This window comes from Petaurus breviceps, unplaced genomic scaffold, assembly GCF_028583685.1.
Source record: "Petaurus breviceps papuanus isolate PSGF00001 unplaced genomic scaffold, PetGlider_PUasm1.0 218, whole genome shotgun sequence".
Lineage (NCBI taxonomy): Eukaryota > Metazoa > Chordata > Mammalia > Diprotodontia > Petauridae > Petaurus > Petaurus breviceps.
The window spans coordinates 2,832,279-2,845,217 of NW_027185872.1; the positions used below are offsets into that span (position 1 = coordinate 2,832,279).

A 12,939-nucleotide genomic window follows, 5' to 3' on the forward strand; every position below is an offset into this window, starting at 1 on the left:
CCTGTTCTCTGACTTTTTATCCCACCTCTGAACCTTTGCACTTGGAATATACTCCCTCCTTTCCTTGGCCTCATATAATTAACACTCTTTTAACTTAGCTGAGGAGTCCCTCCTGCTGGAAATTCCTCCTACAAGAAGTACCTCCTACAGCAAGCCCCTCCTACAGCAGGCATTTCCTGAACTTCCTCCCTATTTGTTCTCTCAATGTGCTAAAATGTTTATTTGAATCTTGTATCCCCCAGTACATTATACATTCTGTTAGATTAGAATCTACCTTTTGCATGTCTTTGTTTTGTCCAGCACCAGCTGGCATTGGTGTCCCTGGTGCTGGGAGGAGAGAATGGTGGACTCGACTTTCCATTGTGACTCCCCTCCATTCCAATGGCATTGACTTGACTTTGGGATCTAGTTCTGGTCTCTTGCGACCAGACTCCAAACTAAAGCCTCTGCTCAACAGAACAGGCCCAGCCAAGGTCAGGTACTTAAAGGCCAGTTCTGGCAGACACCAGGCCAGAACACCCACCTCCCAGATCGGCATTCTTTTCTGTTGTCCATATTGCTTCCTATATTGCATGGTTATCAAGGAAGGCAAACACATTTTCCACCAAGTATCCTTCCTTTGTTTCTTGGATTTTCTTATGTGAATGTATCATCTTGCTGTATGATACTATTCCCTCCCCCTGCTGGGCTTTGGAACATATTCATTGAGTCTATGCTGTCCTAGTTGGTGAGTGAGTCACTGACAACTGACCTTATTCAGACCAGGCCAGGCTGCAGAGCCAGCCTTCACATGCTGTCCAGCTATATACTCCAGAATCTTACTCTGGGAACAGGAAAAATCAAATCTCTGGATGGAAATCTGCTTCTGGAAAGGTCCCGGGAATCGGCTCTGCTCTGGCTTTTCTCATCACTTCTGTGACTGACAGACCAAACCTCTCATTCTTGGCCACTTCTGCCCCTATTAGAATGGAAGTCCTCTGAGGTCAAGATGTTGCCTTGGCATCCCCAGTTATTAATGCATAGTGAATACTTTATAAATTCTTTGTATCCATCCATTCATTCATTTTGTCAAAAAGAAAGAAAAAAGCTTATTCAATTGGGCTGAATTGAATTCCATGAGGCATAGTCTATTGACCAACATTCATTAAGTGCTATTCCATGCCAGGCACTCTGCTGGGTGTGGGATGTACAAAGATAGAAGGGAAACAGTCCCAGGCCTCAAGGGCCTTCCATTCTATCTAGGCTGCAGGAAGGGATGTTGGCCTCTGCTGCCTCAGGTGTGGGCTCGACTCATTGTATTGGCCCCTCTGGATCATTGGGACCCTGACCCATCTTAGCTTTTCTCATCAACCAATCATGGGGCATGGGGGTGATTTGACACTGGACACAGCAATTCTAATAATAACTAGCATTTACATGACATTTTGACTGAGACCTTTGTATTTCCTTTCATTCTCACTATAACCCTAAAAGACAGCTGTTTATTCCCTTGCTTTTACAGATGCCAAATGGAGGCATAGATAGTTAATGGCTTGTCTAAGATCATGCAGCTAGCAGGTATTTGATACAGGATTTGTACTCAGATCTTACTGAGGTCCAGCATTCTAGCCATTGGACCATATATCTACAGAACTCCTATGTCCCTGACTTCTAGGGTGGTGAATTAAGGTTATTAAAAGTGTTTTATGCTTTAGAAATTTATGTATGTATGTGTGAGTGCTTGTATATACACATACATGTATGTATATACATTTATGGACACATACATGTATGCATATACATTTATGGACAGCTATTGGTACAAGGGATAGAACTGTGGGTCTCGAGTCAAGAAGACTCATCTTCCTGAGTTCAAATGTGCCCTTAGAAACTTACTAGCTGTGTGACCCTGAGCAAGTCACTGAACCCCATGTTTGTCTCAGTGTCCTCATCTGTAAAATGTACTAGAGAAGGAAATGGTAAACCTCCCCAGTATATTTGCCAAGATAACTCAAGATGATGTCATGGAAATTTGAACATGACTGAAAGGACATGACTGAACAACAATACAAATTAATATATGTGCCTTTGTACATGGACATATTCACCTTTATGTGTGTATATACATACATGCATTTTTATCCCAACATTTCATAAAAATGACAATAGCCACTCCCATTTGTATGGCACCATACTGTTTGCATAATGCTTTGCTGCCACAAATCTTAAGTCACTAATAAATATAGTATTTTCCCTGTTTTCTAGATGAGAGAGATGGCTCAGAGGATTCTGGGATTTCCTCAAAGACATCCAGCTAGTCCACCCTAGAGGAGGACTATTTCATACTGAGGCCCCTAAAGTGTAAATGATGGGACAGATGGCTCTGGATTGGTCAGCCAATAATATTATTAAGGGTTTATTATGTACAAGGCACAGTGCTAAGTTTCAGGATACAAAGAAATTTGAAAGACAGATGTGCCTCGAGAATCTCTCCATCTAATGGTTGGAGCAGAGCAAAACCTGCTTGGTCATTTCTTCATTGCTGAGAGATGATTTTGCCCCATTCCATCCTTGGCCTTGAACAGATCAAATCCCATTTTGGGTCTTCCAGCTTTGGACTAAGTGGGTTTGCTAAGGAAAGAGCTGGCCCACCTCCCTGGGAGGACTGGAACCAAAGAGAGGCAGTACAGTCACATGGATTGGGTGCAGACATCAGACCAGACACTAAGAACATAGTACTGGGGTAGTCACTTCTCCTCTTCTGGGAATCAGTCTTCTCATCTGTGAAATGGACAGGGTTGAACTCAGTGACCTCCAGGCTCTCCAACTGGAAATCCAAGCTCTCCCTTATTCAAGGGTGAAGGCATCAAAGCCTGTCTTATTTGGTGGATGAATGGATAAGCCTACATATTTTAAGTATTCCTATTTAGTGACAGCAATGGGCTGAGTCCTTAAAGTCTGTTTGCAATTTTATTGAATGCATAGAGTCCATCTTGTGATAGGTCCCTGGTTGGTTTGATCTGAATCTCCCCGGAAACCAGAAAATAGAGTGATCTTTCAGAGACTTTTACATCCTTTTCACCCTCTGCAAACTTACCAGCTCTCTTTACATGAAATGATAAACAAGTCACAGAACTTGGTAGTTGTTAAGGCAACAACGCACCTTGGAATCAATGGTAAATTGACTGTGCTTTCAAGATTCAGCACAACAACCAAAGAAAAAGGTAATATATGCTTAGGAAGCTTTACTTTTCACCTATGATGGCTGCGTTGCCAGGAGGAAGCTTTTATGTCCAAATTACTTTGGGATTAAGTTAATAATCTAATATTAAAGAAATAACAACAGTTGATGTTAACCGGATACTCTAAAGCAAAGTGGGAGGATTCTACAAGCTGGGATCAATAAAGATGGCCAGGGGATGTGACTCGCCAGTGTCCTCCAAATGCTGCTTCCTCCTCCTAGTTACCTTATATCTACTATGTTTGTGTCTATTCCATATAAACCTATACATCATCGCATCTATCTGTCTGTGTTATCTGTCTTATCTCTCTGTCTGTCTGTCTGTCTGTCTGTCTGTCTATCTATCTATCTATCTATCTATCTATCTATCTATCTATCTATCTATCTATCTATCTATCTACCTGTCTGTCTGTCTGTCTGTCTGTCTGTCTCTCTGTCTTCCTTATTAGAAAATAAATTCTTTATTAGGATAGATATAATACTTTTCATGTCACATAGATTTCTGTATGTAATAATTAATTCACCAATTTAGTAGTTAGCAGATCTCTCCAGGATGCCCATATCCCTCTCTCCTTATTTAAAATTAGAAAATGGGTAACTGAATAGAGCCCAGGCAAGTAAGTATAGAGGCATGCCAGCATCCAAATGTGTCTAAAGTGAGGATAAAAACAGCGCCTCTTTCATAGGGTTGCAGTTAGGAACAAGTGAGCTGACATATACAAAGCACTTTTCTAGCCTTAAAGGGCCCAACTTCTTATCCCCAGATAGGGATGCATCAGGTGCCAATCTGGAGCTTGGAGCCAAGGGAGATCCTGCATGGAATAAAAAGCTCTCAGTGTTAGTGAGCATGAGCCCTGGCGAGGAGAATACCTGTTATCCCAGGTTATGTTCTCTCACAGAAGATATTGTTTGTTAAATTCAAAATGGGAATGTCCAAGCTCTGGAATGAAGGAGGGAAACTGAGGAGAACAGCTGTACTCTGTCACTCAGACAGCCTTGAGTCCCAGGTGACTAGGAGATATCTGCTCCAGACCCTGAGGATGTTTTAGACTCAGAAACATAAACAGAAGCAGAAGATATTGACATAAACAGGGACTGAGTAACAAGAACCTGAATGAGGCAGGCACATAAAAGAGAAATAATTATGTTAAAAAGAACAATAATCGAAAACTTGCTTGGGGGGGTGGAGTCAAGATGGCAGAGTAGAAGCAGGACCTCCGCGGGGCTCCGGCTCCCACCTTCCCCAATTCATGTAAAAGGGGACTCTAAACAAACTTGGGAGCTGCAGAACCCATAAAATGACACAGAGAAGCTAACCTCCCCCCAAGGACAGCCCGGCAGGCCAGCAGGAATCGGCCAGCACAGTGCTCTGGGAGGAGAACCCAGCTATTCATGAGTCAAGCTTTTAGCCCCAGGGCAGGCCTGACCAGTGGCTGGCTGGAAGGACTCCAGATCACAAGCAGTTGTGACCGTTTCCAGATTTATCAACATATAGATGTGAAAGACAAAGAGAGAAGTCAGTGCAGTGTGGACTTTGGGACCAGTAGTCAGAAGTGAATCAGCTTTTGACCCCAGGGCGAGAAGCTGCTGAGATGCCCAGCACAGCCAGCCAGTGCCATGTGGCAGCTTCAGCTCCTGCCCTTCAGACTGTAGGGGGACCAAGCAACCAGTCTGAGGAGTAATCACTCTTGCTTTAACCTGCTCGGAACTGGATTGCAATCTAGGATGGAGGTCCTGGAGTGAGTGTCCAGCTTGCCAGAGCGTGTGGAGGCCTCAGAGAGGGCACCCATCTAATACCTCCAGCAGCTGAGAAAACTCCAGCGTTTGGGATGAAAGCTCCCCTGTCTGGTGGCAGAGTCCTACTGTGGCAAAAAGCCCAGGGGTCAAGTGACTGAACGGTGACATGACCAGAAAAAGAAAGCAAAACAAACAGAAGACTCCAACATTAGACACCTATTTTGGGGACAAAAAAGACCAAAGCATGGAACAGGAGGAAGACAGTGAAGTCAGAAATCCTGCAGCAAAAACATCAAAGGAAAATATGAGCTGGTTATAGGCCATAGAGAGCCTTAAGAAGCAGATAAGGGAAGTGGAGGAAAAATTGGGAAGAGAAATGAGAATGATGCAAGAAAATTACAAAATGAGAGTCAACAGACTGACTGAGTAAAATCATACCTTAAAAAACAGATTGACTAAATTGGCAAAACAGGCTCAAAAACGCAATGAGGAGAGGAATGCCTTGAAAAGACGAATTTGCCAGATGGAAAAAGAATCTCAAAAGATCAATGAGGAGAATCATTCCCTCGGATTTAGATTGGACAAAGGGAAGCTATTGACTTTAAGAGAAATCAAGATGATCTTAAGCATATACAAACAAATGAAAGAATAGAAGGCAATGTTAAATATCTCATGGGAAAAACCACTGACCTGGAAAATAGACCCAGGAGAGATAATTTAAAAATTATTGGACTACCTGAAAACCGTGATCAGGGAAAGAACATAGAAATTATCCTCCAAGAATTTATCAAGGAAAATTACCCTGATGTTTTTAGAACCAGAAGGCAAGATAGAGGTTGAAAAAATCCACTGATCACCTCCTGAAAAAGATCCCAAAAAGAAAACTCCTAAGAATATTATAGCCAGGTTCTGGAATTCCCAGATCAAGGAGAGAATATTACAAGCAGCCAAGAAGAAACAATTTTAATATTGTGGAAACACAATCAGGATAATACAAGATCTGGCAGCTTCTACACTGAGGGATCGAAGGGCCTGGGATGGGATATTCTGGAGGGCAGAGGAGCTGGGATTAAAACCAAGAATCACCTACCCCACAAAGCTGAGTATCATGTTTCAGGGGAAAATATGCTCATTCAGTGGAATAGAGAGTTTTCAGGCATTCTTGCTGAAAAAACCAGAGTTGAATAGAAAATTTGACATCCAGATACAAGAAGCAAGAGAAGCTTGAGAAGGTAAACAGGGAAAAGAAATCATAAGCCACTGATCAAATTTGAACTAGTAATATTCCTGCATGGAAAAATGCTAATTGTAATTTATGAAACTTTTCTCAGTATGAAAATAGTTGAAGGGTATATATATCACAGGGTATATGGGTGTATGAATACATGTGTGAATATGTGTATATATGCTTACAGGTATAAATAGATAGAGGGCACAGGACCAATTTTATAGGAAGGGATGATACTTAAAAGGGGAAATCAAGAGGTGAGAGAATAATATAATGAGAGGAGATGGGGAGAGACAGAACGGGGTAAACTATTTCATAAAGAAGAGGCAAGGGAAAAGGGTTATAATGGAGGGGAAGAATAGGAAGCCAAAATGGAATGGGTCAACCATATTCTCACTGAATTTGGCTCAGGGAGGGAATGAAATACACACTAAATTGGGTATCTCACCCTACAGGAGAGTAGGGGGTAGGGGATGAGAGGGGGGGATGATGGAAGGGAGGGCAGGCTGGAGGGAGGGAAGTTGGAAGCACCCACTTTTGAAAAGGGATGGGATCAGAGTAGAGAATAGAACAAGTGGGTGGTGGGATAGGAGGGAAGGAAATATAGTCAGTCTTTTACAATATATCTACTATGTTAATGTCTTGCATTAGCTACACATGTACAATCCATACTGAACTGCTTTTCTTTCCAGTAATGGTGGGTGACAAGGGAGGAAGGGAATGAATCTGGAATTCAAAGTTTAAAATCAGATGTTTAAAATTATACATACATATAGGCTATTATTAATACTATCTTCCATGTAATTGGGAAAGAAGATATACAGGCACTGGGGAATAGAGATCCACCATGCCCTACTGGAAAAGTTTAAGGGGGTATGGGAGAAGATATGGGAGAGAGCAGATTGGAGGAGAATATATCCTATGGGATTGCTGTTCTGGGGTGGTGGGTAGGGGAAAAATCGGGAGAAAATTTGTAACTCAAAATCTGGCAGAAATTAATGATGTAAATCAGAAGTTAATAAAGCATTTGAAAAATTAAAAAAAAACAATCAAATCCCCAAAAATCTGTGGAAAATGGGAAAAATAATTTTAAGATACTAATATCAAAATTTATTTGGAAACCAAAACTGATAATTTAAATAAAACAAATGACCAAATATATACATTTTCTTTTGGAGTTGAGAAGTTAACACTATCTCAAAAAGAGATGTGCAACCAACAAAATGAATTATCAAAAGGAGGGAACAAACCCTAGTCCCAGATGAAATCAAAGGTGAGTTCTATCAGATGTTTAAAGAGAAACTACTGTCTGTTTTACATTTTCCTGTCCCTCTATACACAAACATATACAATATTAACTATAATTAAGAAAAGGATAGTCTGCAAAACAGTCATCCTGAGTCAAATTTGATTCTGACAACCTAATCAAGGAGTGATAAAACTGTCAAAGAGAATCAGTAGATCAATTTCACCATTTGGTATTAAAACAAATTTTAAGATAAATCATCAAAAAAGTCTAAGTACATACATATGTACACACACATATAGCATACTCATAGACATATATATCTAAAACGTATTCATTCCGACTAAGTATGACTTTTATTAGGGATGTAAAGATGGTTCAATATAAGGGAAATAGTATAAATAAATCTATAATTCAGAAAACTAATATAATTATATAAAATGATACTACTCATTAAAAACACTGACAAGTGGAGTTTTGGAAACATTTTAAAATAAAATCTTTTACAAATGCATATGTAAATATGTATATCTATATTTATCTGTGAAAAAATGGTTTAACGATCATAGGGATTCATCACAGATGCCCATCTCCCGTAATATTCTTTCAATTACTACTAACAATGTGAAGTATCTTAAGAAGATAAGAGAGAGATATTTTAATGCATTACCACTGGGCATGAGGAGACAAAATGACTCCTATTTGTTGATGACATGATGATTTTCTTAGTAAATCAGAAAAGAAATGAACTAAATGGTTCATAGCTTCTTTCCCCCACACTGTAGCCACTAGAGGAAAAATCTCCTGTGTGAATACTGGGAATTGTCCCTATACTTTTTTGAATCAGCATAGCTTCAATAATCAGCTATGCTAAATTAACTTCTGCCCACAGTCTTCTTTTGTCCATTGACACCTCAGTTACAGGATAAATTCACTGTATGCTTTCTCCTTTGATGTACTTACATGTCACTCCATCCCTTACCCCAAAGCCCTGGCCCATGGCAGAGTCTCTGTGTATATGGTCGTCCCACACATTCAGGGGTAACACTGTCTGCTTACTTCTTGGCTCTATTCATTCTCTCGAATGTTCTCCAGGCTAGACCTGACCATGACCCTTCCCAACACTGCCTTTCCTTTCCCCACCAAAGATGTCACAAAGAACTTAAGTATAAAATGAGTTCTGTGAATGTAGGCTAGACCCCCTAAATGGTTCTGGAGCCTTCAGACAATGCTATGCTGTTCAAAGGTATTGCTTTTACCACCCATCATTTTTCTGACATTGGTGTGGGTCCATCCCTCCATCTTCCCCTTCCACAAACATTGGAGAAGCTACAGGAGTCCAGCCAAGCCACTTCTCTTTCCACCCCAGTGCACTGTGATTGTTCCAGGAGAACATAGAGATTCAGGGTCAGACACAAGCTTCAACAGCCCCATTCAAGCAACTTTCCCTTTGTTACTGCAGCACTGTTGGGAGTGGAGGTTGTATTCTTCTCCCATGGGGCTTAAAGGACTTGTAACCTGATGGATAAATAAATCCGAAGCTAAATTCAAATTGTTTATGGTACTTAAAAATAGTCATGGCTGAATAAGCAAAGCACCCATTGGCCTGGGTGTATGATCATACCTTTAAAATCCCCTGGCAAAAAAGAAAGAAGAAAATCACACCAAAAATTAACCAAACCAACTCTTTGCAAATACCACGAGGAGACAGATTCTTTTCATGGACTAAAGTCAGGGTTTTTAAGGCATTTCCCCCATCTTGACAAATAAAAAGAGCAAGCCATTGACTGTCAATGAAGCAAGCTAGGGCCACTGCATGCCATTCTAGTCTTCTATCTGCAGAAGCTTCTAGGTGGCACAGTAGACAGGGCTGGGCCTGGAGTCATGAAGATCTGAGTTCAAATCCAGCCTCAAACATGTACTGGCTGTGTAGATCTGGACAAATCACTTAACCTCTGTTTGTCTCTGTTTCCTCCACTGTAAAATAGAGGTAATAACAGCACCTGCCTCTGGGCTCTGTGAGGGACAAATGAGATCATATTGATAAAATGCTTAGCACGGTGCCCAAACAGAATAGGTGCTGTATAAATGCTCATTCTTGATAAAATGCTTAGCACGGTGCCCAAACGTAATAGGTGCAGTATAAATGCTCATTCTCTCCCTTTCTTTCCCTTCTGCACTCACCATTAAAGTTTGAAATTAGCTACATTCTACCACAGACCACACAAGTTCTACTCACAGCCTAGCTTACAGTGAGCATTTAATATTTGGAAAAGAAAAAAAATGGCACAGATTTAAAATTTCTTAATAGGCAGCAAGGTGGCTCAATGGATAAGGCATTGGACCTGGAGTCAGGAAGACCTGAATTCAAATCCAGCCTCAGACACACTAGCTATATGACCCTGGGCAAGTCACTTAACCTGTTTGCCTTAATCCATTGGAAAAGGAAAAGGCAAACCATTCCAGTATCTTTGGCAAGAAAACCCCTTGGGCTTGGTCCATGGGATCACATAGAGTCAGTATGACTGAATGACCAAGCCATAGGTAAATAAATATAGAAGGCAGTATGGCACTAGGAAAAGGGCCTGGAATTTGTAATCAAGGGACTTGGGTTTAAATATTGGCTCTTCCACTTACTATTTGTGTGATATTAGGTAACTTCATCTCTCTGGGATTCAGTTTCCTTAACTTAAAGTAAAATCAGAGTGTTGGCCTTATGACCTCTAAGGCCACTTACAGCTCTAAATCAATAGTCCTATGTCTATTTCTAGTAGCTGCAATGCAGAAGAAAACACACTGGGTAATGTATGCCACATGCCATGAGTTTCTTACCATTATTCTTGTTCTATTGCAATCAATTCAAAGATCCTTGATTGGATCCTTATGAAGGTGCCACCCACTAGTCTAGATCATGGAGCCTCTAAATTTTAACGGACAGAATTTCTAAGTTTTTGAGCTCCTCCGCCACCAAAATCAATCTCTTGGTATCCAAACTTCTGGTAATGAGCTTCTCTAAATGTACCTAGGATGGGCTTCAAAATGGTGCACCCCAATACATTTCCAAAAGGAAATTCAGGTCTTTCCAGGTGTGGAGACCTTGGCAGAGGCTGTGTCTGTCTAGCAGAGCCCGAGTTCCTTCTGCACTACAATGAGGCATCTGGGTAGGTCTTATGACAAGTCCTTCCCTGATCCTAAACTCAGTGATTATGTCCCCAACTCTGCTGTGCTTTATATCAGCATAGCAGAAAAAGAATGCTATTTCTCTTGAGAAGTACAAATGCAGATGGGAATTTTAAAATATTTTTCAAGAGAGAAAAGACTTTGTTGAATGACAAGACAGTCTAGAGGATAGTGTTCTGTCAAAGTCTATTCCAGACTTGGCTTGGCACCGAGAAAAGTGTTAGCTTCTGGGAGATGCTCAGGTCATGTTCATGCATGTGACCATTCCTTAGTTCTTTTCACTATGAGTGAAATGAAGGGTTTGGACTTCAGGTTTGACAGGATTTCGTGAAAGTGAATGATTTGGTTGCTCTCATGTTAGCCATGTTAATTAATTAAGTCTATTTTAAATGTACTATAAATATACCCAAAAGGGATTCCCAAAGAATGACTTCACTGTCTTAGTCTGAGGAACGGATGTAGTTATATAAACTTGACTTTTTCCACCTTTTTTTTCTCCTGATGGCATCTGCCTTTAGCCACATTAGCCAACCCAATTGTCTCTGGAGATGCTATCTGTTCTTCAATAATATATTCAGGAAGGGATCACATCATCTAAGGACTTCCCGTATTTATTTTGTGCTAATGGAAACTACATAAAATTATTGGGCCAAATGTCTTTTGGTGTGGCCACAGGCCAAAGAAATGACTCGAGTTTTTTATATAATGATTCAAGGAATACAATAAATACAAAGCAAGTTGACAACATTTAGAAAGTTTGCCTCCTGTGATCTGTGTCCTCTGCTCAGAGCCAAGGGAGATATAAAGTTTGTATAAGAGATGGCCTCTGCCTTCATGGAATTCTTGAGGTCATCAATGAAGATGGAAAAAGAAAAGAGTCCCATAAATCAACCTATTCTTATGCGAAGAAATAGAGAATTACAGGAAATCCTTGAAATGTCATATTGCCTAATTGCAGAAAAATAGCTTTAAACATGTTCAGAGGTGTTTATTTCTCCAAGGTAGAAGTAACCTCCAAGGGAGGAAAATATAGTTAGTCTTTTACAATATATCTACTATGTTATTGTTTTGCACTAGCCACACATGTACAACCTATACTGAACTGCTTATCTTCTCGGTAAGGGTGGGTGACAAGGGAGGAAGGGAATGAATCTGGAATTCAAAGCTTTAAAATCAAATATTCAAATATATATATATGTATTATTATTAATGCTATTTTACATGTAGTTGGGAAATAAGATATACAGGCACTGGGGCATAGAGATCCACTGGAAAAGTCGAAAGGGGTATGGGAGAAAATATGGGAGAGAGCATATTGGAGGAGGGTATATCCTGTGGGACTGGTATTTTGGGGGGTGGGTAGGGGAAAAACGGGGAGAAAATTTGTAACTCAAAATTTGGCGGAAACGGATGATGTAAATCAGAAGTTAATAAAGCATTTAAAAAAAAAGAAGTAACCTCCAAGAGCAGTTTTGTGAAGTTCTGACTTTTCTGAAGTAGGAGCCCTGGGTTACATTCACACGTGGAAAGTGGAAGCCATGCTGTTTCTTCCTCTCCTGTTCCTTTGGAGTTTTTCATTTAATAAAATATTTCCTTCCAAACATACAGTAATTCTAGAAGGATCAAAGTAATTAGAAGAAAACATTAGCTTCTGTTTACTTGTGGATGCAAACCAGCCCTGTGGTCAGAGCAGAAGTTGTTTTCCAAAAGTCAGAAGTGTTTCCTTCTGTTAAAAAATACAGCCCGGGAAGATTTTGCTTCCACCAGAATGCTATGATTCTCTACACTCTCATGATTGTTTGTTGTTGTCATTTTGTTTGCTTTTCCCTGGGTGGCTTTTATAGGTGATGCTTGTTGTTTGTTGTTTGTTTTGGAAGACAACCGATGACACCGTAGATGGTGTCTATGGGTGATGAGAGCCTCTATCTAATCATTCTCTGCAAGGAATAATTTGAAATAAGAAAATTTGTCCCTTTCCCCTTGGGTTCATCAGTTCCTACTGATATATCATAGATTTAGAGCTGGAAGGCATTTTAGATCACATCTGATCCAACTCTCCCATTATATGGATGAGAAACCCGAACCTTAAGGAAAGGCAGTGACTTCATGACCAGCAATGCAGAGATTTGAACCTAGGTCCTTTGAATCCAAATCTGTCTTCTGTATATCATATTATTCTAACTATTTCCCTTTTTCCATAGGCATGTGTATGTATAGGTACCTCCATTTGTGGTGTATATCCATATGCAAAATTGAGAGAACAAGGAGTAGATAAGGAGCAGTGAGAGAGAGAGAGAGAGAGAGAGAGAGAGAGAGAGAGAGAGAGAG

The 12,939-nt window shown here is 40.4% G+C and overlaps 1 protein-coding gene across 1 annotated transcript in view; it reads left to right on the plus strand.

The window, feature by feature from the left end:
- The window catches only part of AGMO (alkylglycerol monooxygenase), a 394,492-nt gene that overhangs the window by 152,764 nt on the left and 228,789 nt on the right, over positions 1-12,939 (plus strand). The gene's annotated exons all lie outside the window — the stretch shown is intronic.